At 47.5% G+C, this 23,896-nt stretch overlaps 1 long non-coding RNA gene across 2 annotated transcripts; it reads left to right on the forward strand.

The window, feature by feature from the left end:
* The first annotated feature begins 3,275 nt into the window (after window positions 1–3,275).
* On the forward strand, window positions 3,276–17,722 carry LOC120100683 (uncharacterized). 2 transcript variants are annotated; one of them, XR_005500539.2, is made up of 3 exons: window positions 3,276–3,503; window positions 7,966–8,199; window positions 17,550–17,722. It is a non-coding gene; the product is annotated as an uncharacterized LOC120100683 (long non-coding RNA). The 2 variants fall into 2 exon arrangements; XR_010064051.1 differs by lacking the exon at window positions 17,550–17,722 and having other exon boundaries at window positions 3,322–3,503; window positions 7,966–8,520.
* The last annotated feature ends 6,174 nt before the right edge of the window (window positions 17,723–23,896 follow it).

Below are 23,896 nucleotides of genomic sequence, written 5' to 3' on the forward strand. Positions count from 1 at the left end.
TTTCTTCAGCCTTTGGCTTCAAATTATACAAGGACAAGCCCTGTAGTTTGAAGTCATCTCTAATTGGTGAATGTAAAAAGATCTCTCCCAAAGCACATAATTGTCAATTTAGTTCTTCCCCCTACTAGCACCAAGGGTCAGGGTAGCTAAAGACGTGTAAATGCAAGTTTAATTTCAAGAGAAACAGCGGGAGAAGCTCTGGCAAACTAGATGATTTGGATTATTGAATGGTACGCGCTCATTATTCATTATTTATAAGGTGATAGGGAACCCCCACCCCCACCCCCACCCGTGCCTACTGGGTTAATGGGAAATTTTCCAGTAAAAAGCCAGCAGTGCCCATGCTCTGCGTGTGCTGTGTAAAGCCTGCGGTGAACTAGAAGGTTGGGCCTTCTTAATTCACTCGTCGGTAACCTATTAGTTCTGAAAGTTAGCAACCCTGCTTTGTTGTTGTCTTTCTAGAGCATCCCCCAGGCTAGCACACTCTCTGTAAAACATTGAGCTTATTAAGAGTTTTTGGACCTCTGATTAATGTTCACAGCCAAAGCCATGTTAGGTTAATCAGGCACTAAGTACATCTAAAATCTAAAGTGGTTGTGAGGCATCATCAGCTAACTTAGGACGCTGACAGCTCGCCTCACAAGACACAAAGCAGTAGCCATTAAGAAAGATAATCCCCTTGGCTGCTGGGAGTTCAGGTTTGGCCCCAGGTGAAGCAAATCCCCAGGTATGTCTTGTAAACGGTAAGGCAAGTCTTACTGTTTTGTTCTTTTATGAAGGGCTGGGTTCAGATCCTAGCCCTCCTGGACAGTCTAGTGGGACATCGTGTGTGAAGAAAGGCTCGTTTGTGTGAGAACACCAGCATTGTTGTCGCTGTCCTGTCGCTGTGAAGAGACGAGGTGACCAAGGTAACTTAGAAAAGAAAGCGTTTCAGCTTAGAGGAGAGTTCCTGAGTAAGGCTGTTGAGTTTAGTAGGAAAATAATGCTCTCGTATCTTTGTGGGTGCCGATCTTCATTCATAACGTTCACACATGGGATCCTCTGGAGAGGACAGGGCAGGCCATGTGAGCACAGTCTGAGGTAAGCACAGGTCTTATTGGCCCTCTAGCTTATCAGCCTGACAGTTTTCTTCATGGAGGGGGACAACTTTCTGGTCTCCCACTGATAAACGAGACTTGTCTTGCTGGCTCCTTCTTAGGATTTAGCATTAAACCCTCTCCTGTTCCAAAGAACTCATCCAAATGCCGGAGAACAAAATGGGCTATGCCAGCCACGGAGCTTACACTTAGACCACTCTCTTATCGTTTTGAAAGTGGAACCATGACACCATAGATCAAACTAGGCCTAAGAGGGCAGAAAGGAGGGAGACCGTGTGAGCAATAAGCTTTGACTCTCACAGGATCCCGTCTCCTAGATCCCAGCTTGTCTTCCATTTGGTATGAATGTCCACACTGGTCAACCGTGCAGTGTAACCCAACAGCTCAGCTTGCTTTCTCCTCATAGGACATACCCAGGAAGAAGAAACACGATTAAGAGTCAACTTTCCTCCTCAAGTCAAGGGTCTGGGGATGTTTATATTTGAAGGGGCTTCAGGGGGTCTTAATTATCGAGCACATTGAGGACTTGGCTCCTCTATGAGGTGTTATTTCTTTATCATTAAGAAATACTTATCAAATACTGCATTAGTTATCTACTGTGGGGTTAAAAGATGGGTCCCCAAACTTTACAGCCTAAAACAAAATAAGTATTTATTGTTTCACGTGATGTGAGTGACAGGAGATCAGGAGCACTTCAGCTGGAGTCAAGACATTAATGGGGACCCATGAGACAGCTGTGTGGGTAAAGGAGCTTGGCACCAAGCCTGACAGACTGAGTTTGATACCCAGAACCTGCACAGTGGAGGGAGAGAACCACAGGTTGTCCTCCGACCTTCAAGTTCACTAGTGTGTTTTGTACTTTGCAGAACCCTGCTGAACATACTGCGACTTCCTGGGAAGAATTCGTGTTCCCTGAGTTTTCAATCATTTTCCTCAAACTCTGACCTGCACCTCCTAGACACCACCAAGCTCCTTTTGGACCTTCAGGATCCCCAGGCTTGTCTGACAGTTTTCTTCTAGTACTTCTGTATACTTCCCAACCCCAAAGCCATCTCAGTATGTGAGGGTTTTGTTAGGGCAGTCCTGTTGCATGTTCAACACCAAAATCTGTATTAGTTATTTACTGTGGCACGATAAAGTACTAACAACTTAATATTGGAAGACAAGAAGTTGGTATCTCACACATTTCTGCGGGTTAAGAATTTGAGAGTAGTTGAGCTGATGTTCTCTTATTATAGTCAAACTGTCAGTGAGGGTGGTAGTCATCAGAAGGTTTGGATGGGATGGAGGACCCAGATGTTCTCTTGAGCATTGACAGGAAACCCCTGTTATAGGACTGTCCTGTAAGTCAGCTTCCCCTAGAGTGATCCAAGAGATAGCAAGACCAAATTGTAATGTCTTTTGTAACCTAGCCTCAAAGACCACAAAAATCATTTCCTTACTGTCTTACCAGTCACTTAGACCTACCCTATTCTATGGGGAAGGGCTGACACGGTATCATGGCCACTAGGTGGTGAATTATGGGGCCACCTAGAGGCTGACTATCATAAGATTTTACAGGAGCCGCTTGGGCACAATTGGGAGCAGAAGCTGAGATCTCTTTGCAAAGGAACTCACAATCTAACTCCGGCAATGAGTCATATCGGTAAAGAAGGTGAGAAACTGGGGCTGGAGAGATGGCTCAGTGGTTAGGAGCACTGACTGCTCTACCAGAGGACTTGAGTTCAAATCCCAGCAACCACATGGTGGTTCACAACCATCTGTAATGGGATCTGATGCCCTCTCGTCTGGTATGTCTGAACTTATAATAAATAAATAAATAAATAAATAAATAAATAAATAAATAAATAATAAATGTACTTATAATAAATAAATAAATAAATAAGAATGTGAGAAACTGAAAACTAACAGTAGGACATTGAGTGTAATGAGTAAAATTCATTTTATCAGAGTCCATTTAGGTCTTTATACATAATTATACATAATTTATAATTATATGATAAGAATATCATATAATTATATTTTTTCCTTATTCTTGAGAATTTTCTCACACGCATACACCATTTCTCACATGAAACACGATCATATCACACCAGTATCTTTCTATATTCCCCATGTCCTCCCATACTTCCCTTTCCTAACTTCATTTTCTCTTCTCTTCCTCCCCTTCCCTCACTGGATTCAGTTAGCACTATCTATTTGGGCACGCGAGTGGGGCGGTCCACCGGGAATAGAACACCTATCAGTGACCACGCCCTCAAAAAGCCGGTTCTCCTTCCCCCAGTAGCTATCAATTTCCAGAAGCTAGCCTCCTCAGTAAGGGGTGGGGCCTAGAGAGCACCACCACCATCCCACCCGACCCCGATCGGCGCCTGAATTCTGGCTGTGCAGAGAGCCACATCTGCGGTGAGTTTATGAGTGTGACAGCCATCTCGAATCCAGAAGACAACATTTCACATCGCTCCTCCACTCCCATCCTTCAATTCCTACATTTCCAGGTCAAGTGGTTGAGGTGCATATTTTACGTACTAAAGCTGACGGAAGCTCCAAGTTTTCCCAGAATCCCTCAGCCTCTACCTATTACAGGGCATGGCTGCCACACCCTACTCTCCGTCCTGAACTTTACAGCCCAGAGGCTGGGTTTCCCCTCCCCCAGAAGCTTCTCCCTGTATAATTCAGACATTTTGTGCTCTCTCTCTCTCTCTCTCTCTCTCTCTCTCTCTCTCTCTCCTCTCTCTCTCTCTCCCTTCATTCCTCTCCCTCTTTCTCCCCTCCCCCTCCCTTTCTCTTTTCCCCTCTCCCTTCCCCCGCTGCATTTTCTCTCTCCCTGCCTGAGCACACCTTTCTGGGACACCTCTCCTTTGCCCTGGGCAACTTCCCTGGCCTCATTCATCCGGACCCTGAAGTCACCTGAGAAGGGCTTCTTCTGTTTGAGTATATAGAGTCTCTTTATTCACTCTCATGTCACCAGCTGAGAATACCTTTTTTCACTTTCTACCTGCTCTTCCTGTCTCCTGAGCCTCTGAGGAGCAGGGGTTAGTAAAGACAGAGCCTGTAAAAAACGTCTAGCCTAGGGCTGAGCCACCAGCCATGCCGCTCTGCATTGGTGGCCACCACTGTAAAAGACATCGTCTCTGTCCACAGTGGATCAAATTTGAGTATTTACATTTTCTATACATTTGATATTAGAAGACCATGGCGGGTGGGGAATTGAGAGAAGCACAGACTAAAGACTTGGGGAATAGAGCAGGCAGAGAGATGGGCTTAACTTGAGCAACTGGCTAAAAGAGTCTTTTGTAAGTTTAAGGGAAAGTTGGGTGTTTTTCTGGGCAGGAGAAGCTGGAAAGAGGAGGGGGTGGGAAACAGAAACAGAGAAGAGAGTTTGTGGCTGATGGAAAAGTGTCTGGGACAAATTCTCAAGTGTGACGGAAAGACCCTGAAAAGAAAAGAGTATTTCCACCTTTGAAATGTGGTCTGAGGTGAATAGTAAAGAAGGGTGCCTTGTTAGGTCACACCAATGATTGTGATCATTCCTTGGATGGGGGATGGAGAAGTGGGGGAGAGCTAGAGGAGAGAGCAACGTGGAAGGGATTTTGGCAGGACTCTGACAGGGAGTGACCCAAATACCTCTGGATGCTAAGAGCTAGCCGAGTTCTGGGTCGGTAGGAGCAGCATGCCTGGGGACATGATGTCCTCTGGCATGGCTCAGCAGGCCGGGAGCAGGAGGACAGGAAACCGATGGAATGTAACAGCTGCACACACAAATGTCCGCAGCTGGAGCTCTCAGGAGACTCTGTCCATCTGATTCCCATTCTCACTGAATGTTCCAGTTATATGATATCATGTCTTTCCTTTGAAGATCGTCAGGAGCTTCGGGCCAAGAAGAAATGGCATCATTTGTCACTGAAACGGAGACAATATGGAAAGGTCTAAATCTTTAACAGGAGGCTGGGAGATTCGCTTAGGCAGTCCAGTGCTGGCCTTGCAAGTTCAAGGACCCGGACTCAACTCTCAGAACTCACATAAAAGAACTGGGTGTGGTTGCAAGCGTTTTTTTAAAAATTCGCAGCCGTGGGGAGGGGGAGGTACCCAGGGCTTGCTGGCCACCCTACCCTACGCGGTGAGCTCCAGGGAGAGACTGTCATAAAAACTAAGGGATGAACTCTAGAGAGGTGGGTTGGCAGTAATTGCTGCCCTTTCTAGAGGACCAGGTTCAGTTACACGTAAGTCACGTGGTGGCTTACAACCATTGGTAGCTCCAGTTTCAAAAGATCGGATGCTGTTTTGTTTACCCCTGTGGCCACCAGCACATGAGGTGCACAAACATACCCACAGACATAAAATAGTCACACTGAAGAGAAAAAAAATCACATTTTATCTGGGAAGTGGTGGCACATGACTATAATACAGGTGCTCAGGAGACCGAGGGAGAAAGATCTCAAGGCTACCCTGGTCTGCAGAATGAGTTTCAGGACAGCCATGGCCTGTCTTGTAAAACAACGAGCAAACAAAATCAAACTTTAAAGATATCAAAAATTAAAGTGGACAACACCTGAGGAGCAGCACCTGAGGTTGGTCTCCACACACAGGACCATGGTTCCACAAACACACACACTCACAAGTGCACGCGTACCAAAGACGTGCAATTTAACAGTTAGCTACTGACTAGCGTGGCTTCAGATCACAGTGTATATAGATGGTTATCAGTGCCCACTTTGTACTCCAGTCAGTGAAACGAAACACTGATTCTCATGGTCTTCTGTAGGGGGCGGATCTTATCACAAACTGTCTGGTGTCAATCATACTCTATGACAAACATGCTCAAGACATTGAACTAGACTGGGTTTTAAAAGACCGGGACTCTATTCCAGCTTTGTCAACCTCTATGTGTCCCCCGCAAGTTATCTTATCCTCCCTTGGCCATAACTGCTTGTAAAATGGGAAACTATGGAATCTCTCACAGCCCCAACATTGTTGCATGGTTCTGCAGTTTCCAGCTCGCCTTTAACAAAGATTTTTTTCTCTGTGAGTGCTGTCTGAGTGGGACACGATGGGTCATGTTCAGATAACCACTCACAAACACACCTGCCAGTTTCCTCAAGAGAAGGTGGGAGCGGCTAGAGGACCCTGACTGGCTTTCTCCTTTAAAGGCCTTTGAATGTGCTCCATGTGGTTTCCCTTTAGGCTCATTGGGGGTGGGTGGGTAGGGGGTGGGGGTGGGGGTGGGGGTGGGGGTGGGGGTGGGGAGCAATTGGGGCAGGGCTTCTCTATCAACTTTTCCTTTGAACCCAAGGAATGTCATTTCCTTCTTTTCTCACAGGACCCCCCAACTAGTTCTTTAGTTGTGAGGCAAATTGTTCATCTCAATGATTCCTGATTTTGCTCTACCAATAATTCTTTGCTAAGTAGACTGATCCCAAATCAGAGCAGACCCTCCTTCTGGAGACTGCCTTCTCACTGAATGATCAGCATTTCCTGTACAGAGCAGGTGCTCCTTGTACTCTTGTTTTACTGATCTGAGCATTTCCTCTGTCAAGCGCAAATCCCCATTTGTCCTCTTTCAATAGTTGGTCTTGGGGAAGGCGGACAATTAAAATGAAAATGATTGACCCTCATAGGGGAAGGATAATTCGGTCAGCCACATCCACACTAATAACAGTGCTTCGTGGCATCTATACGACACTACCGTTTCGAGGTGTTCTCACACATATCGTTTCCTTTCATAATCACTGTGTGTCCTCCTCCACCCTCCTCTCACATCCCCCTTGAAATAAAGGCCAAGAGGGACGCAGAAGGGACAGAGAAGGCAGGCAGCTGGGAGGAGGGAGAAGCTCATCTTGGCAGCTTACAGATTGGCACGACACACCCAGAAGTTTGGATATCCTCGCCTGAAAAACTGGCTCTGGACACCTCCTCTTTAGGTTAGTGGAAAGATGGTCTCTTTGAAGGACCAGACTGTCTCCATTTTAGGCTTAAGAGCCATCTTATGCTAAAGACAAAATAGGTTCATTCCATTTGAGATCGAATCTCTGTTTTCTCGAGGACTGGGCTAGAACCCACGGCAGTCATGTCTTTGCTCAGGAGGTTGTTGACTAACTTGTTTTTGGTTGTGTTCTGCTCCTATAATTCTGCCTATTTCTTTTCCTGTCAAATCCCTCATTTGGAATTTCCTCCCTCCCCCTGAGCTATATAAAAACCTGGTCTTCTTCACATCTGGGGTGACTCTCTAAAATTCCATCTAAGGGTGAGATAGCCACACAGTCCTGGGTGCACCTCTAAAACAAAACCCGCTTCAATTAGGCCATATTGGATTTGGTCTTTCTCATCTCAATTTTTCAGGTCTAACAGTTTCTCATGTTCCTGTGGCCAGCTTGCCACGTTCTCTAGGCAGTGTTACCATCCTGCTCACTCCCTAGACCCCATTCCTGATCCTGTTAGCCTGGAGGCTCCATGCACTGTAAATCATGGGCTTGCCAGCCTGCCTTTCTGGTGACTCAGTGTCAGCAGACCTCAGCCAGGTGTGGTGAGTTTCCATGGTCAGTGGGGGTGGTTTTCCTGTGCATGTTTTCTTATGCATCACATTCACCTTTAATAGGTCCCTCTGGACCTTACGGCTCTGGCTCTCAGTCTCTCTCATTCTCTCTGTCTCCTGGTCCCTCCCATCCCCCCACGTCCCCAATAAACCTCTTATGTTAGATCTGTTGCATGGTGTGATCTCTTAGCCTTGGCCCCAACCTGCCAAGGCACCCCCCCCCCCCCGCCCCACTCCTCCCCATCCCAAGGCCTTATCCTAATACTATGGTTCAATCTTTCCGGTTCCTTTTAGTGGGCAGACCTGAACCCACCCAGTTTTTTCCTGGCTTTTTAGATGGAATGGAAAATCAGCAGGAAAAACACGTGAGTGCTTTCAGCGAGCCTGAAAGTAAAAGGCCTTGGAGAAAGGAGTTCAGCAAAGGAGGGGGCCGATCACCACCCTAGGAAGATTTCCAAGACTGGAAGAGTAGCCGCCTCTGGAGGTCATCCGAAGCAGAGGCAGGCCTGGGAAACTGTCCAGAGGACCCGGAAGGAAAATGTAAAGCTGTGAGAAATGGACCAGGGAGAGGTGAGACCAAAGTGAGGCCTTAAGATAAGTCCTATCAAGTCTAAACCCAAACAGACAATCCCAGGTCTGTAAGCCATGAATGTTTGGAAGCTGACAACAGGACAGTGGCAGGCTGTCCTATCCCATGGGAAGGAAAGCTGTCAAGGAAGCCTATTTGGGACTCAGGGATTGGGGAAAAGCTAACTGTTGAAGACACTTATAATCCACTAAGCCTCCCCAGGAACCCACAGCTTATTGTTTTGATGGATCTTTAACCCTTCTAACGGATGCATCCCTTACTATCCAGAAAATTCTCTTTCTATTAAAAACAAAACAACAAAAGCCCAACTCTTTTCATGGTTAAGCTTTCTCTTTGGGGGCCTCAGATTTGCTGCTCTTTTCTTTAAAGCACTCCACTGGGTCTAGTAGGTTCTAGCCCTTTTCTCATATTGATGGAGGTTTTAGACATATTTACTGTGAAATACCTTGAGGCTGACAGTCTCATTACTGTTCCTCCCCTCTCATTCTCTGAGGTTCTCCAGGCAAGCTCTCGAACCTATCTTTCTCCCCAAACAGCTCCTGTTGAACTCACAGGTCTCCTGGCTCAATACTGCAGGCTGTCTTGAAGCTCCTACTTCTTTAGCCAATCCAGACCACTCTCTAAACTCCGACGTCTAACTGTCTAGTCTGTCATCTGAGTGTTAGTAAGGCATCGCAACAGCACATCCAAACGGAGACCTGAATCTTTCCCCCACAGACTTATCCCCTAATGTCCTCTCCAATGTAGTTGATGAAAACTGTCTACCTGTTACTCAGGCGAATAGCTTTAGAGCCTTGTTCTTTCACAGACATACACACACACCACACACCACAAACACACGTATTACATACATATACTACACATGCATATACACCATACATACAAACACACACACATATATATTCTACACACACTCACATACACACACACACCACACACACACGCATATATATATATCACACATAAACACGTACGTATCACATATACACACACATACCACAGCCACACATATAAACACACACATGTACACACCACATGCATACAACCACTACACACATATACACCACATATGTACACTCACACACATATATACACATCCATTATATACTCACATACATATACATATCCCACACACAAACACATATATACACACCACACACACATACACATACATATACACAAAGACAGCACACACTCATGCACACATACATATACCACACATATACACATACACACACCACACATATCCACCACACACATACACATCACACACAAGCACACACACACACCACACGCACACTCACACACACATACACATATACATACACACCACACACATGTACACATACATAGACAGTACACACTCATACACACATATACACATATCCACATATATACACACATATACACACACTACACACACACAAACACTCCTACCACACACAAACACACACACACACAAACACTCCTACCACACACAAACACACACACACACAAACACTCCTACCACACACAAACACACACACATACCTTACGAGCCGATTCAGTCACCTTAGCCAGTAAAGCAGTCCCACTGAGTGAGCGCTGCTGCTCTCCTCGGAGCTCTGAGTGCTGTTGCACACCTGGATTATCCTAACTGCCTCCTCACTGCCCTCCCTGAGTCTTCCCTCCCCTTGTGATGGTCAAGGAACATTCGTTTCAACTTTCAACTTGACTATACTGTGGTACTCAATTGTTGTGGTTAAGTATCAGCCTAGAGGTAACTATTCATCTAAAAGGATATCATTGAGATTTGAATTAGTAGACTTTTGAGTAAAACAGATTTCCTCACAGAACATGGTCGATAGCCAACCAGATTACTGCCAAAGACTAGAAGGTGCTGAAGAAGGAATTGGGCCATGAGCCTGACACAAAGATTCCAGCCCCGGAACTCATGGATGCATCTCCTAACTGAGTCTCTAGCTTGCCGTCTCACAGTACGTGTTTTACCTCAGCAGCACCCGTAACTGAGTGAGACACTTCTTTAATCTCTCTCTCTGTTCCCTCCATGTGATATCCTCTGGGTCCCTGACAAACACATCTCTCTTTTCTCTGTGGAGCAGCCAGAGGGAACTTCTGAAAGAAAATCAGCATGTCACTCCTCTGATGGAAACCTGCTTGATGACCTTGAATTTCAAACAGACCAGAAGCCACAGGATTGACAGTGGCCTGCCTGGCCATCTGTGATCTCCCAGTCCTTTTCTAGCGTCTCTTTCTGTTCTCCCGTTCAAGCTTGTTCAAGTTAAGGAGTACTGAGGAGTGAGTGGATAATAGTAGGGCAGACATGGTCGATTCAGAGACAGGAAAGCAGGCCCACATCTGGGGCCTGTTGGGAATCAGAATAAGGCACTAGAAAGTTCCGGATCAAAGCTCTTCCTCTCTCAGAGCTTCCTAAGTTTCTCTTTGCTCAGCCACTGTGGTACATTCTTTTGTCTTGGTTGCTGCCAACTCCTGACAAGACGTGGTTTAAGGGGAAAAGAGGGGATTTAGGATTCTGTAACTGATCATGGTGCAAAGGCCACGGGATCCTGAGGTGTCTGGTCACCTTGCAGCTACAGCCAAGAGGCAGGGAGTAATGAGTGTTAGTGCCTATCTCTCTTTCTCCTTTTGAAATGTGCTGGCACCCAGCCCACAGAATGCAAATTTGCAGTTAACATTAACCATCACAGATATCCTCTGCTTCTTCCTCCTGCGAATGGTTTCCAAGTAACTAGCTCATGCCCCAAGAGCCATTCAAAAACCACTTAATGAATGCCCACTATATTCCAAATATGCTCTTGGCCTTGCAGATAAGGCACTGAAGAAGCCCGAACAGAAGACTGGGGAGATGGCTTGCTAGTAATGAAGCCCTCTATTGTGTTTTATAAAAAAGAGAGAGCCAGGATATGTTTGGTAGAAGTGTTAGGTATGGTGAGGTAGAAGGGGGTGCCTTTGAGGGCCCATGCTGAGGCACCTCTTCCCCCTGAGGTACCAGCCATACACCATATAGAGTGGAATAGAGTTTATTTAGGGCATGGGAGGGGAGTTGAGGAGGGAGTAGAGACAGAGAAAGGCAGAGAGAGAGAGAGAGAGAGAGAGAGAGAGAGAGAGAGAGAGAGGAAGAAGAAGAAGAAGAAGAAGAAGAAGAAGAAGGAGGAGGAGGAGGAGGAGGAGGAGGAGGAGGAAGAAGAGGAAGAGGAGGAGGAAGGAGGAGGAAGAGGAGGAGGAGGAGGAGAGGGAGGAGGAGGAAGAGGAGGAGGAAGAAGAGGAGGAAGAGGAAGAGGAGGAGGGAGAGGGGGGAGGAGGGAGAGGAGGAGGAGAGGCCTGCTAGGAACATGCAGAGAGAGGGGGGAACGGGGAGGCGGATGGGAAGAGACAGAGAGGGTAAGAGAATAAGAGAGCAGCAGGGGCCAAGCAGCCCCTTTTATAGTAAGCCAGGCATTACTTGGCTATTGCCAGGTAAGTATGAGACAGAGTCTAGAAGGAATGCTAACTTCTATAAAACTTATGTTCTTACGTAACATGGGAGGGGGCATGCAGGAGGAAGGAAAAAGAAAAAAGCAGTCAAATATGAAAAGTGCCAGTTATGTTAAAGGGCTTTGGAGAAGATACAGCAAGGGACAGAATCAGAGAACAATGTCAATCAATGCGTGTGTGTCTGTGTGTGTGTCTGTGTGTGTATGTATGCATGCGTGTGTGTTTGCATGTCTCTGTGTGTGTGTGTGTATGTGTGTGGCAGGGATGGGGAGGGGATGAAATGATCTCTACAAAGAAAACCTGTGAAACTGAAGAGAGAGGCAGGGAGAGTCAGGCAGCAGGACAGAGGGTGGAGGGGATAAACCCTGAGAAATAGAGCTGGTTAGGAAGGCCCCAGAGGCCATTAGGGCATGGCGTTCAATCTGGGTTGGATAGATTATTAGAGGGCTTTGATCAGACTAATTACACTCTCATTCACTGTTTTGAACCCTGGGGTTAGTTTTTACTGAGTACATAATACAGAAAAGTCATATGCATTTACGGGACTGACCCACATTCCAGCCGTCTCGCTCTGGCTTCTGTGTTGCAGGTGCTCTGTAGGGAGACAAGAGCAGAAGACGGGGCTCTATTTAGATCGCAACCCCAGCTCTTGGGCAGTATGATGCGGATGGTGCTAGCCTGAGTGGAAGCCTCACGGTTCCCCACCCTACTAGCACAGTCAGCATCTATTCTTCTTTAAGGGTTTTCAGAATCGACAGGGTGAAAGCATGAAAGCATGGCCAAAACATCATCAAAGTCTTATTTTAGTAACTCTCCAGGTGGCTGGCGGGCCATCTGTGAGCAGACTATCATTGGACACGATCACCTAAACTCATTTATCACCCACCATCCCACCCTGGGGGACTTAGCCAGCCCTTGCTCTAAAAAGGGAAACTCAATTTCAACAAAATTTGTTCAGTGAGTTATTTAATTAGAAAGGCGCCTTTGCGTGTTTCACAGAATTAAAAGAAAAGTCTCTGCTCTGAAGTCAGTTGATAAGTCCTTGCAGAGCGCTGCAGTCATTCTGTTGATATGAGACAGACCACGCTTGCCCGGCTGGGGTGCCTGAGAGAGACAGCGCTATATGGTACGAACCTCTCACGGGCTTGACCACTTATCTAGTTGGTGCAAAAGGCCCTGAGGTCATTTTCAAAACTTTCCTCATCTTATCTGAAGGAGATAAAGGAAATGAATTGAAACATTGGAAGACTTATTAAGATAGTTTGAGGGTTCTGGTTAAGGAGAGAAGGGGAGAGAGAGAGAGAGAGAGAGAGAGAGAGAGAGAGAGAGAGAGAGAGAGAGAGAGAGACAGAGAGAGAGAGACAGAGAGAGAGAGAGAGAGAGAGAGAGAGAGAGAGAGAGAGAGAGAACCTCAAGGGATGCAATTTAGAAGGAAGGGTCCCTGGGCCTCTTCACTCATTGAGTGCACAGTAGGGCCACCTGGGGACAGAACAGGAGGAGGGAGTTGCTTTCCCTGGACCACACAGTTTTGTGTCTCTTCTTGGGGATGGTGAAACTGGACTACTCAGAGAACAGACAGAACAAAAGCACCAGGCTCGCTCTGGAATCCAGATACCCCAGAAGTTTGATTCCCGAGGTGACCTTCAAATTCCTCAGAGTTTGGAGTTCTGAGGAAGGGAATGGCGGCTTGAGGAAGGATGGTGTCTCTGGCTTCCCTGGAAACACGCCAACAGTGCGTCTCTGTGGTGGAAGATGCCTACTGCCCTGCTCCATCGAATCCATTGTTCCATTTGAGAAGAAAGACCAGAGAGTTCTCCACACAGTGCTGTTTCTCACACATGTATCTACTGACAGTTGGTACCTGGGAGGCCATGACAGGTTTTCACCGGCTTTTTATTTTACTCATTACAATGAGCTAAGACAAAGAGAGGCATAGTCTCCCTCACTGGCAATGGGCAGAGACCCCTTGCTGTGGTGTTATTCTTCTATCAGTCCGGGACAGAGCAGATGGCGGTCCTTTGATGCCTGGCTTGACGGAGAAAACTATCTTATGCCTAGGACTCATGCAAATCAAATCATCAGATCAAATCAAATTCAGGCACCACACCATGGGAGAAGGAAGACAGAGAGAGACAGAGACCCGAGGACGGCCATGCCACCCACAGACCTATCCTCCAGTGCACGGCACAGGTAGGCCATAGCTACCTGTTGCCACCATGCCACACAACATGGATGGAGAATTGCCACCCAGACACCCACCAAAAGTGTGGCCAGCCGGCAGTGGGAACTGTCACAAGTTCCGAGGACGCGGTGGTCAGACGGAAGGGGAAGAGCAGTGAGTGGAAGCAGCTTGAACATTGCCAAGGCAGATGGAACTAGAGCCTCAAGGGTGGAGAGGAGGAGCCACCTGTGAGTGGGGAACCCTGCCACCATGGTGAGGTCCCAGTCCGAATGGCCACTGAGGGCCCAATCTGAGCCTGCAGTTATACAGCAGGGAGTGGTGTAGATGTCTGCGGCTCATATTACCACGAGAGAACACGGGATGTCCCTGGTTGGGGCAGCTGCTAAGGAACACATGAATGTCCAGGATCCCCCCACCCCACCCCCTCTACCTGAGGCAAGTGGTCCACAGGGTCAGAGTTGAAGGGTGGTGCTAGCCTGCTCCTCACCAGCTTCTGTGCTTGGGAAGGCTGACCCTGAACATTGCTTGAACAGCACAGCTCCCCTCCCCAAGACCAGTGGCAGGGGCACAGGCGAGCCAACCTCAAGGGTGATAGCATAGAATCACTGGCCCCTCCACTCACCTGGTGTGAGGTGGCATAGGTTCAGGGGTGATGCCCTTGCTCCCTCCCCTCATTCCTCAGCTCGTGCTGCAGTTGGGACAACTGGTCTTGGGGCCATGAAACCAGGTGAACTGTCCCAGTCTCTCACAGGCTGCAGCGCTTGAGAGAGTGGGACCCATGCTGGGTAAAGCAGTGGAGGCATGGGCACAGGCGAGCCAGGAGCAGGAGAGCAGGAGAACTGACCACTCCCCCTGCGGATGGCAGCAGGGGCGCTCTAGCCAGAGCAGGGTTGGAGAGCTAGGTCTGGTGGTGCAGATAAGGGAGAGCCAGCATACTGACCAGCTCTATCACCCAGGCACAGACTCAGGGTTCTGAAGTGGCCCACCCCAAATCTATATCATCTGTGAGCGGTAGGGATGCACGAAAGGTCAGTCCTGTGGTTCCAAAGCTGCAGGATCTCCATGACACAGGGCAACAACAGGGTATCTAAGAGGAGCCCCAGTGAGGATCCAGAATTGATAGTGTAGCAGAAGCCGGAGATCTGGAACCAGACCAACGACTCATTGCAATGAACATTGCAAGTGACAATGTGTGGACAGAGGGATGTACTGTGGGACACGCTGACACACTACAGCTTCCATGATGAGATGTTTGCTATGCTTTGTTGGCTTGCTTCTGTGTTTTATTTTGAAGGGAGGTTGCAAAGACAAAAGGTGGATGTGAGGGGATGGGGAGATGAGTGGGACTGGAGTGCATGATGTGGAGCACAAAGAATCAATCAAAGGATTTTAAAAATACATATTCTTATATATTTATCGGAATCAGTAATGCTCATAGAATATAGGTCATAAAGGTACTTCACATTGCTGACCTGAACCACAAGCATAACTAAAACAAACAACAAACATTGCTTAGCTTGGTACTGAATAAAGGCTAGGAAGATAGAGACAGACTGTGGCATCCGGGGACTGGCTCTGGTGTTGGTCTGTGGTAGAAAGGCTACCTAGTCTTTGTCTCTGGTCTCCACAAAGGCTTGCCCGAGATACCAGTGATGCTCTAGGGGAAGCTTGAATGTGTGTGTGTAAGGGGATAGCTAGCTGAGCTGAAGGGACACCGTACAGTGACATGTCCCTAGTGGACGTCTCAAATATAAAGGTCTAAGATAATATGACAGGAGCTTTGGAGACAACAGGACGATGTGACCACAACTGACTTGGGCCAACAAGTGGGAGGGAGAGTTGCAGGTTAAATTCACATGCTAGACACCTCAATCCTGGCGTCCTCTTTTGTGGTGTCTAATAAGGCAGAACATAAGAGGAAGAGAGAAGCTTGGTTCTCTCCGAAGGGGCCTGCAGAGGGTTAGAAGGCAGCAGTTTACATGGGAAACACCTAGGGTGCTTCAGACATGGCCATGAGGCTTGACATCAAATTATTGATGGGGGGGTAAGAGAATGAAGGAGTCGGGGGAGACCATTTTCTTGAAGACATGACCTAAACACCTCTTATTCTACTCAGGAGGCCTTGTTCTGGAAGGACTGCCTCTGTTGGAAGGAACTAGAATATCTCACACAGATATGGCTCTTCAGAGACCCTTCCAGTACTGTGTCTCTAGGGAGGCTCTGCTTGGAAAGATTGGGAGCAAACAGGTCAGAGGAACATGTAGAGAAAACCAGAAATGTCCGAAGGGTGTGGGTGCTGGAGGGAAGGCTGAGACCGGGTTCTGTTTGTTCCTGGAGCCCAGCCAAGTGGGCAGTATTATCTATTTAGAGACCAGGAATCCACATACAATGAGCTCCTATTCCTCATACACAGGATTCGAAGTAGTAACAAAACCTTCCTGGATCCAATGTTTCTCCATGCCCGGTGCCATGGTTCTCTCTGTTTAAGGTGTACACCTGTGGGATGATGTCACAGGTGAGGCAGGTACAGGATAGAAGGAGGCCTGTCATTGGAAGGAAGGATGGGCGGGAGGAGAGTTTGAAGGAAGAGGAGGAGACTGGAACAGAAGGAGGGAGAGACAGGAAGGACAGAGGGCAGTCACGGTGGAGAGAAAATGGAAGCTGACGTTAAAATTCCGCTCTGTGTATTCACAGGTTGTTATTAATGTCCTTAAGGGATGGATGGTACTGGGCTCTGTATGTTTAGGTGGGCAATTATATCTTATCAATTGGGTCAAAGATCATTGTGTGTTCTTTCATGTGTAGATTTAAGTGTAAGGGAGTGTGGGGCAGCTAGTCTGGACTGCCACAGAATTGGAAGGTGTGCTTCTGGCAAGATATCTACCAGATATCTTGGGGCACTACAGTTCCGGACCTTAGAGTGGGAAAAAAGACAGTTTTATTTTTTATATTTTTACAGCAACATGCACCAAAGACCCAAGTGCATACAATCTGTGCACATGTGTACACACACACACACATGCATGCAAGTATATGCTCAAGTGTGCACACACTGTCTGCATACATACACACACATGCCTACATGCACACATACAGTCACATGTAAATACATGCCACACATGTACATTGTAACTGCTCAACTTTATACACCAGGAGGGGACGTCTCCATGCTTTGGTATCCCAAGGATGTTCAGAAAGGGCAGTACCTCTGGAGAAAAGGCGGGGTTTCCCATCACTGTGGCAAGGGGAGTGACCCAGGGGGTAGGTTGGGGGGCTTTCCTGAGCATGGGAAGATGGGAGGGAGGCAGATGGATTGCAGCATGAGGCAGCAGATGGGATTTCTGCCCGGTCAGCAGACCAGTTACTCTTTCCTCCTCGGAACCACCTCATGTCGGGTTCAACTTTCACCATAGAACTTGGGGCTCTCCAGTTCAGATCTCAAAGAGACAGCCTCAGGTCAGAAACACAGACACTTAAAGCAGATCTCTTCTCAACATCCATTGCACCCAAGTGTCAAGAATCGCTTTAAATGGCTGTCTTCGTTTGCCCTTTAACCTCTTTTAGGAAGAATTGCAGTCATGCTGCAGGGTGGACTCCAGAGAAAACCCAGTCCGCACGGCCTAACACTTTGCAAATCTCCTTCCTCTTCCCCAGGTTGTACCACGTACCTTACGTGTCCTCAGTGGCAGGTGCAGACTGGCCCAGAGCCTTCAGATTCCCACAACTGATGTGTACACTTTCTTTTCCACGAAAACTCAAAGTTTACCTGTTTGCTGTTTCGAGTCCTGACAATAAAAGCGACCATTGTTAGAGGATAAAACACAAAACCAAGTGCATGTTAATCTCCAAACAAGTTTTCTGACCTTTATTCCCATAGGCATACGCGGTCATGCCCTGTGTTGTGAAGCAGAATAGAAACATGAGAGAATTCTACCTGCTAAATCAGTGGTTCTCAACCTGTGGGTCGTGACCCTTTGGGGGGTTGAACGACCCTCTCACAAGGATCAAATATCAGATATGCTGCATGTTAGATAGTCACATTATGATACTCACATAGCAGCAGCCAAATAGAGTTACGAGGCAAATGTAAAAATAATTTTATGGTTGGGGGTCGCTACAACATGAGGAACTGCATTAGGAAGGCCAAGAACCACTGTACTAGGTTCTCTCTGGGAGATGATAATCTTTTTCATGGCAAACTCACAAATGTCACAACACTGTTACCCGCTCAACTTACAATAATTATTTCTACATTTATTCACTGTCTTCTCTTCCCTTTCCGTAGCAGATTGGAGGAAGTCACTTGAAGCAAGTCAAAACTACAGCAAGAATTATATATTTATATATTTTATGCTATTCGATGATAAGTGATAATACTTTTCATTATTGTAAATTCCCCCAGGGAGTATAACATTGCAGCAGTTAAAATTAGTAGAGTCTACCAGTAAGGAAATTTGCTTAGCTTGGTTTAACGTAAAATTTACCAGGCTTTTTGATAGCATCTTCCCCTGCCGTACTACTGTCATGAGATGTAGTTAGGGATAAACATGACCATGGATACCGAAGACTCCTGGAGTGGACACAGGTGTGGATGCATTTTAATCTGTATTAATTGGCATTAAGGAAAGACAATGGTTCTAAGTGAACATATACGTGGGATGATGTCACAGGTGAGGCAGGTACAGGATAGAAGGAGGCCTGTCATTGGACGAGAAGGAAGGATGGGCTGGAGAAAAGTTTGAAGGAAGAGGAGAAGACGGGAATGGAGGAGGAGGAGGAGAGAGAGTAGCCGGGGACAACATGGCAGCTGGCGTTAAGATTCCGCGCTGTAACTTTACAGGTTGTTACGAATGTTTTTAAGGGATGGATGTGTATTGGGCTTTGTATGTTTAAGTGGGCAATTATATCTTATCAATTGGGCCAAAGGTTATTGTGTTGTGTGTTCTTTCATGTGTAGATTTAAGTGTAATGGAGTGTGGGGCGGCTGGTCTGGGCCGCCACGGAGTCGGGATGTGTGTTTCTGGCATGGAAACCTGCCTTGGGAACTAGATAGGTAGAGAGATTGCTGACGGCTCAGAGAGAGGCCTTCGGCAGCGTGATATGGGATGGAGCAGAGCAGGTGAGACACTTTGCTGACTGAGAATTAAGATATCCAGCAGACATCTTGGAGCACTGAGGTGCTGGATCTAGAGCGGGACAAAAGACAGCATTTTATTTTTTATATTTTTACAACACATATAGTCAAAGACCCCAAGGTTGGAGGCTGGAGAGTATCTCCCCAAGAGTGAGAGCTGAAGGGGAGTGGCAACTAGCTGCTGTGTGAGGCTGAGCTGGAGTGAAGGGCCTTCCTTTCTCACGGAAGTCTATCCTATCTGAGTAGAAGGCTGCCTTCCTGTTGCGCCCTGGAGACTTCGTTCTCGGTGACAAATGGCCGTCCATTTTAGTCCTTACTCTCCCTGAGGTTTCCTTAGAGAGAGAAAAGGAGAGAAGAGAAATCAGAGGAGCTCTGAGAGGAAAGTGAAAAACTTCCTCCCTCCCGAGGCGAGAAGGCAGATGGGATGTAGGAGGAGGTAGCCGGAGGGCTTCAGAGGGAGATGCCGAAGATAACACCCAGTTTCTGCAACAAGCCTGGGCTATTTTTACACGGATCATACTGACTGTTCAACTGTGGTCTGGGATATAGACTGTCATTCCTCAGTGTGGTGCGGCAATGCTTGCTGGGACCCCGGAAGAACTGAACACGTCTCCAGTCGCCTGCTTTGCTAACCAAATGCTGACACCGTTAGCCTCCATGACTATGGCTTTCAGGGTTGACCCAGACATTGAATAAATGACCAGCAACAGCCGTGTGTGTGTGTGTGTGTGTGTGTGTGTGTGTGTGTGTGTGTGTACATTTATTTACTTTGGAGTTTTGAGGTAGGGCCTTACTCTGTAGCCCAGACCTGCCTCAGACTCAAATTTGTCCTCCTTCCCCAGCCTCGAGCGCACAGGGTGTAGGTATGAACGGCCACACTAGCTCAACACAGAAACATTAATGTATGCTACAGAAGAAAAATGCTGGCTTTGGAGATTGCATAGGAGTCTGGGAATGTAGTAGAGAGGGAGGGAGGAAGCAAGGAGGGAGGGAGGCAGAGAGGGACAGAGAGGGAGAGGGAGAGGGAGATGGAGAGGGAGGGGGGAAGGAGAGGGAAAGGGAGAGGGAGAGGAACAGGGACAGGGACAGGGACAGGGAGAGAAGAACACAAAATACACCCCAGAGGACAGCCTGGCTACATTACCCTGAAAAGACAAGGTCTCCAAAGGTTGAAACTAGTGATGGAGGCCGGGGAATCTAGGAGACCCTGGGCTTGGAAGAGACCGTATGTGCTTCCATGCCTCCTGAGCAACTTGAGATTTCAACTGGCCCCAGTGGTGCCTATTCTCACCCTGGGGATTCCGCTACAGCAGTAAGAGCCAGGCTAAACAGACAGGAGCCGAGTGTGAACAGGGCCAAGGGGTGGGTGGCCAGGAGCAGCTCTCAGTAACGGGCTCCCCGGTCTTATTCTGCTCTCTGGAGCAGTAGCGCTGTAAAGCTTGTGGCTATGAGTAGTGCAAGCACCGTGGGGCGGGCGGGAGCTCTTTTTGGATTTTCCTTGGAGAAGCATTACCCGTCTGTAGCGGAAGTCTGGAGAACTCTCTGTGATTTGACCATCCCTTAGCACTATCTTCAGGACATAGGTGCCAGATTCACAGTCACACTGACTTCTTTCTGCAGACGGGAACTGGTTTCGTAAGTTCCTGAAGAACGCCAAGCTATATCTAGCTGCCAGAAGCCCTACAGTACAGTTTGAGCTCATTTCTAAATATATATGGACTGCATTCTGGAGTCTGGGGAGCTGGAGTTTCCTTTGGAACGGATGGGGAGAGCTCCCGCTCTTGGCTCAATGACTGAGGTGAGGTGGGCCCAAAGATGGCTTCCCAGAATGATTTCTTGAGAAGAGGAACTCAGGAGTCTTCGCTTCAGTTCACCTCTGCTCCCCTTCCACCCCCAGGAGCTGGAACACAGCCACTCATTTGTTTTTCTCTTGGCTACAGTGCACTGTGTTCATCTTGTTTAAATGAAGTAATGAATTTTGAGTCTTTTCTTCTTCTTTTTTTTTTTTAAAATGCTTTTGAAATGAAACAAAGCCTTGGTTTTTGAGCTCACAATACCATCTTGACTGGAACCCATGCTGTACTGGCTGGTTTTGTGTGTCAACTTGACACAAGCTGGAGTTATCACGGAGAAAGGGGCCTCAGTTGTGGAAACACCTCCATGAGACCCAGCTGTAAGGCATTTTCTCAACTAGTGGTTAAGGTGGGAGGACCCAGCCCATTGTGGTTGGTGCCATCTCTGGGCTGATGGTCTTGGGTTCTATAAGAGAGCAAGCTGAACAAGCCAGGGGAAGCAAGCCAGTAAGCAACATACCTCTATGGCCTCTGCATCAGCTCCTGCTTCCTGACCTGCTTGAGTTCCAGTCCTGACTTCCTTTGGTGATGAACAGCAATGTGGAAGTGTAAGCTGAATAAACCCTTTCCTCCCCAACCTGCTTCTTGGTCATGATGTCTGTGCAGGAATAGAAATCCTGACTAAGATTTATGCCAACACTTCCTAAAATCCATGACTGCCACTGGAAGTTCCTAAATGGAAGTCTTATGAGAGCTTTATAAGAAGAATAAGTGAGCGAGGGGAGGGAAATGGAGAAGGTGGATATTGATCACCATTGACCAGACCAAGAGAATCTGAAACCACGGAGCCACAGAGGCCCAGCACCTTGATGGACGTGCGATTTGTAATGCACCACTCCAAAGTCATGTGCTGAAACTTAATCCAAAACGTATTGTGGATGGTATTGTTTAGAGGGATGGTCTTGGAGAGGTAACGGGAGCTGGATGAAGTCAGGAGGGTGGCGTTGATGGTTTTACAAAAAGACAAAGAGAGAGCTGAACTAGCAAACTTGTTCAGTCTCACCATGCCATCAACCGCCAGAAGGCTCCCATCTCAGGAGGAGGCATGGACTTCCTGGTCTGCAGGGCTGTGATCCAAATCTCTATTCATCCTGAGATGAATAGCTTCGGAGGGTGGGCTGTAGGTAGGCCTATCTGAAAATCAACAGTTGTCCAGCAAAAAGGAAACAGAACGGGAGACCCCATGACCGATAGAGAACAGGTGAAAGTCTCCAAGTACTTCAGAAGCCAGCACAGTGAAACAAAAACGAGCTTAGACATTCTTAGACTGAGAGGAGGGGGAGAAACCTGGCCTTAAAGGATCAAATCCTACTTCCACCCCCCTGTTAAGCATGCCTAATCAACTAACAAAACCTAAGACTATAGTGGGGCTCAGTGAAATATACGGAATGATATGAAACACAGAAACAAACAAGCTCCTTTAGTTGCTCTTGAAAGCTACTGGAAGTGAGCAGAGTTCTAGAGAGAAGACGTCATGAGCTGCCTCTCTCTACAACAGTTCATGCTATAGGCATGAACACAGAGGAGGTCAAGGTGAGGTCACATGCCTCACCTCCGTCTCACTGACTCACTTACGAATCGGTCCACAGCATGGCGTTAGGGCAGCCACAAAGGGGAACAAGGGGAACGTGTTTTCTCCTCCCCTCTACATAACATGCTCATGACCAAAGCCTTTTGTGGGAGCCCGCTTCTTCTGCCTTCCTTCTCAGGTAGGGAATGTCCTGGCTCTGGGAATCTAGGGAAATCAAAACAAGGCGTTCTGGCTAGAATGGAAACTGTGGGGCTTTCCTGAGCCTAAACCTGTTCACGTAGCATGCCACATTTCAGAGGCCACCACGTAGCCAGCTCGACAAAGGAGAGAGGCAAGTGTCTTCAAGCACAGGCTGGATGCCTGGGTGGGTTATGTTGACTGGAGAAAGGCAGGCTTATTTAGCGCAGCCACAAAGAGGACACTCTGGGATACTGTTCTGGCTTTCAGAGTAGACAGGGCAGAGGCTAGCTTCATCCCTATGTACTGGGATGCGGATGAAGTCTTGGTCTGGAAAGACAGCCAGTGTGAGCTGAATGGACTACGGAGGAGAAACTGAGAGTCTAGAGAGCCTCTCTCAGCAAAGGCTGGCCCTCTTTATTCTCTCCAACAAAAAGGATTGACAAGATTCTTTGTGAAGTCCTTCAGCTCTAAAAGCAGTGTGCAGAGGTGGGGAGGGGAGGGGCACAAAGGGCACAGGCTGTGGTTTAATTGGAAGCCAAGGGAACAATTCAAGTTTGAAATCAAAATGATAAAATGGTAGAGGAGAAAAAGATGCAGCCTGTCTCCCCTTAAAGAGATCAAGAGATTTTTTTTTATATCTGTCTACATCAAAGTTTTCTGTCTCTTTCTTTAAGGAAGGAAAAATCACTGCGTGTTTAACTCCCAGCCCTTTGTGGTGACCCCCGCACTTCAGCGGCCTCTATGTAGCTACTGGCTTTCACATTTAAGGTGGGAAAGTTTCCTTCGGTGATCTTGAAAGTACTGCGAGGTCTTAGTAATGGACACAAGGCAGGAAATCGCAGAGGCCGTGACTGACGGACGTGCTTATATCTTTTGTGCTATTCAGTTTTACCTGCCTCCCCTTTCCTTGCAGAGAGGAGAAAAATTAGTTTTAGAGCCAAGATAGTAAACGAATTCAGCATTTGCTCAGACTTGTTGAGAAGGAGCTCCGCGATCCTGGGAGAACAATTGCTGGAACTTAAAGAGCATGCGCACGTTGGAGAGGTAGCGGGCAGAGAAGACAGGCTGGACAAAGGGAAGCAGAAGTAATGAAATAACTATACACTGTGATAAGGCCTAGAGATAGACCAGGAACGGAGGTAGTGGACACGTGACCTAACGCTGTGTGCCTCTGGGTATCCATCCGGGGACTTTGCTAAGGCAGACGCTCTGCTAAGAGCAGAGACTCCATTTCAGGCAGAGGGCAAGGGCCCGCTCGGGCAACCAGTGACACAGACCGCCAGATTCCGAGAGTGGCTGAGAC

This window comes from Rattus norvegicus, chromosome 2, assembly GCF_036323735.1.
Source record: "Rattus norvegicus strain BN/NHsdMcwi chromosome 2, GRCr8, whole genome shotgun sequence".
NCBI lineage: Eukaryota > Metazoa > Chordata > Mammalia > Rodentia > Muridae > Rattus > Rattus norvegicus.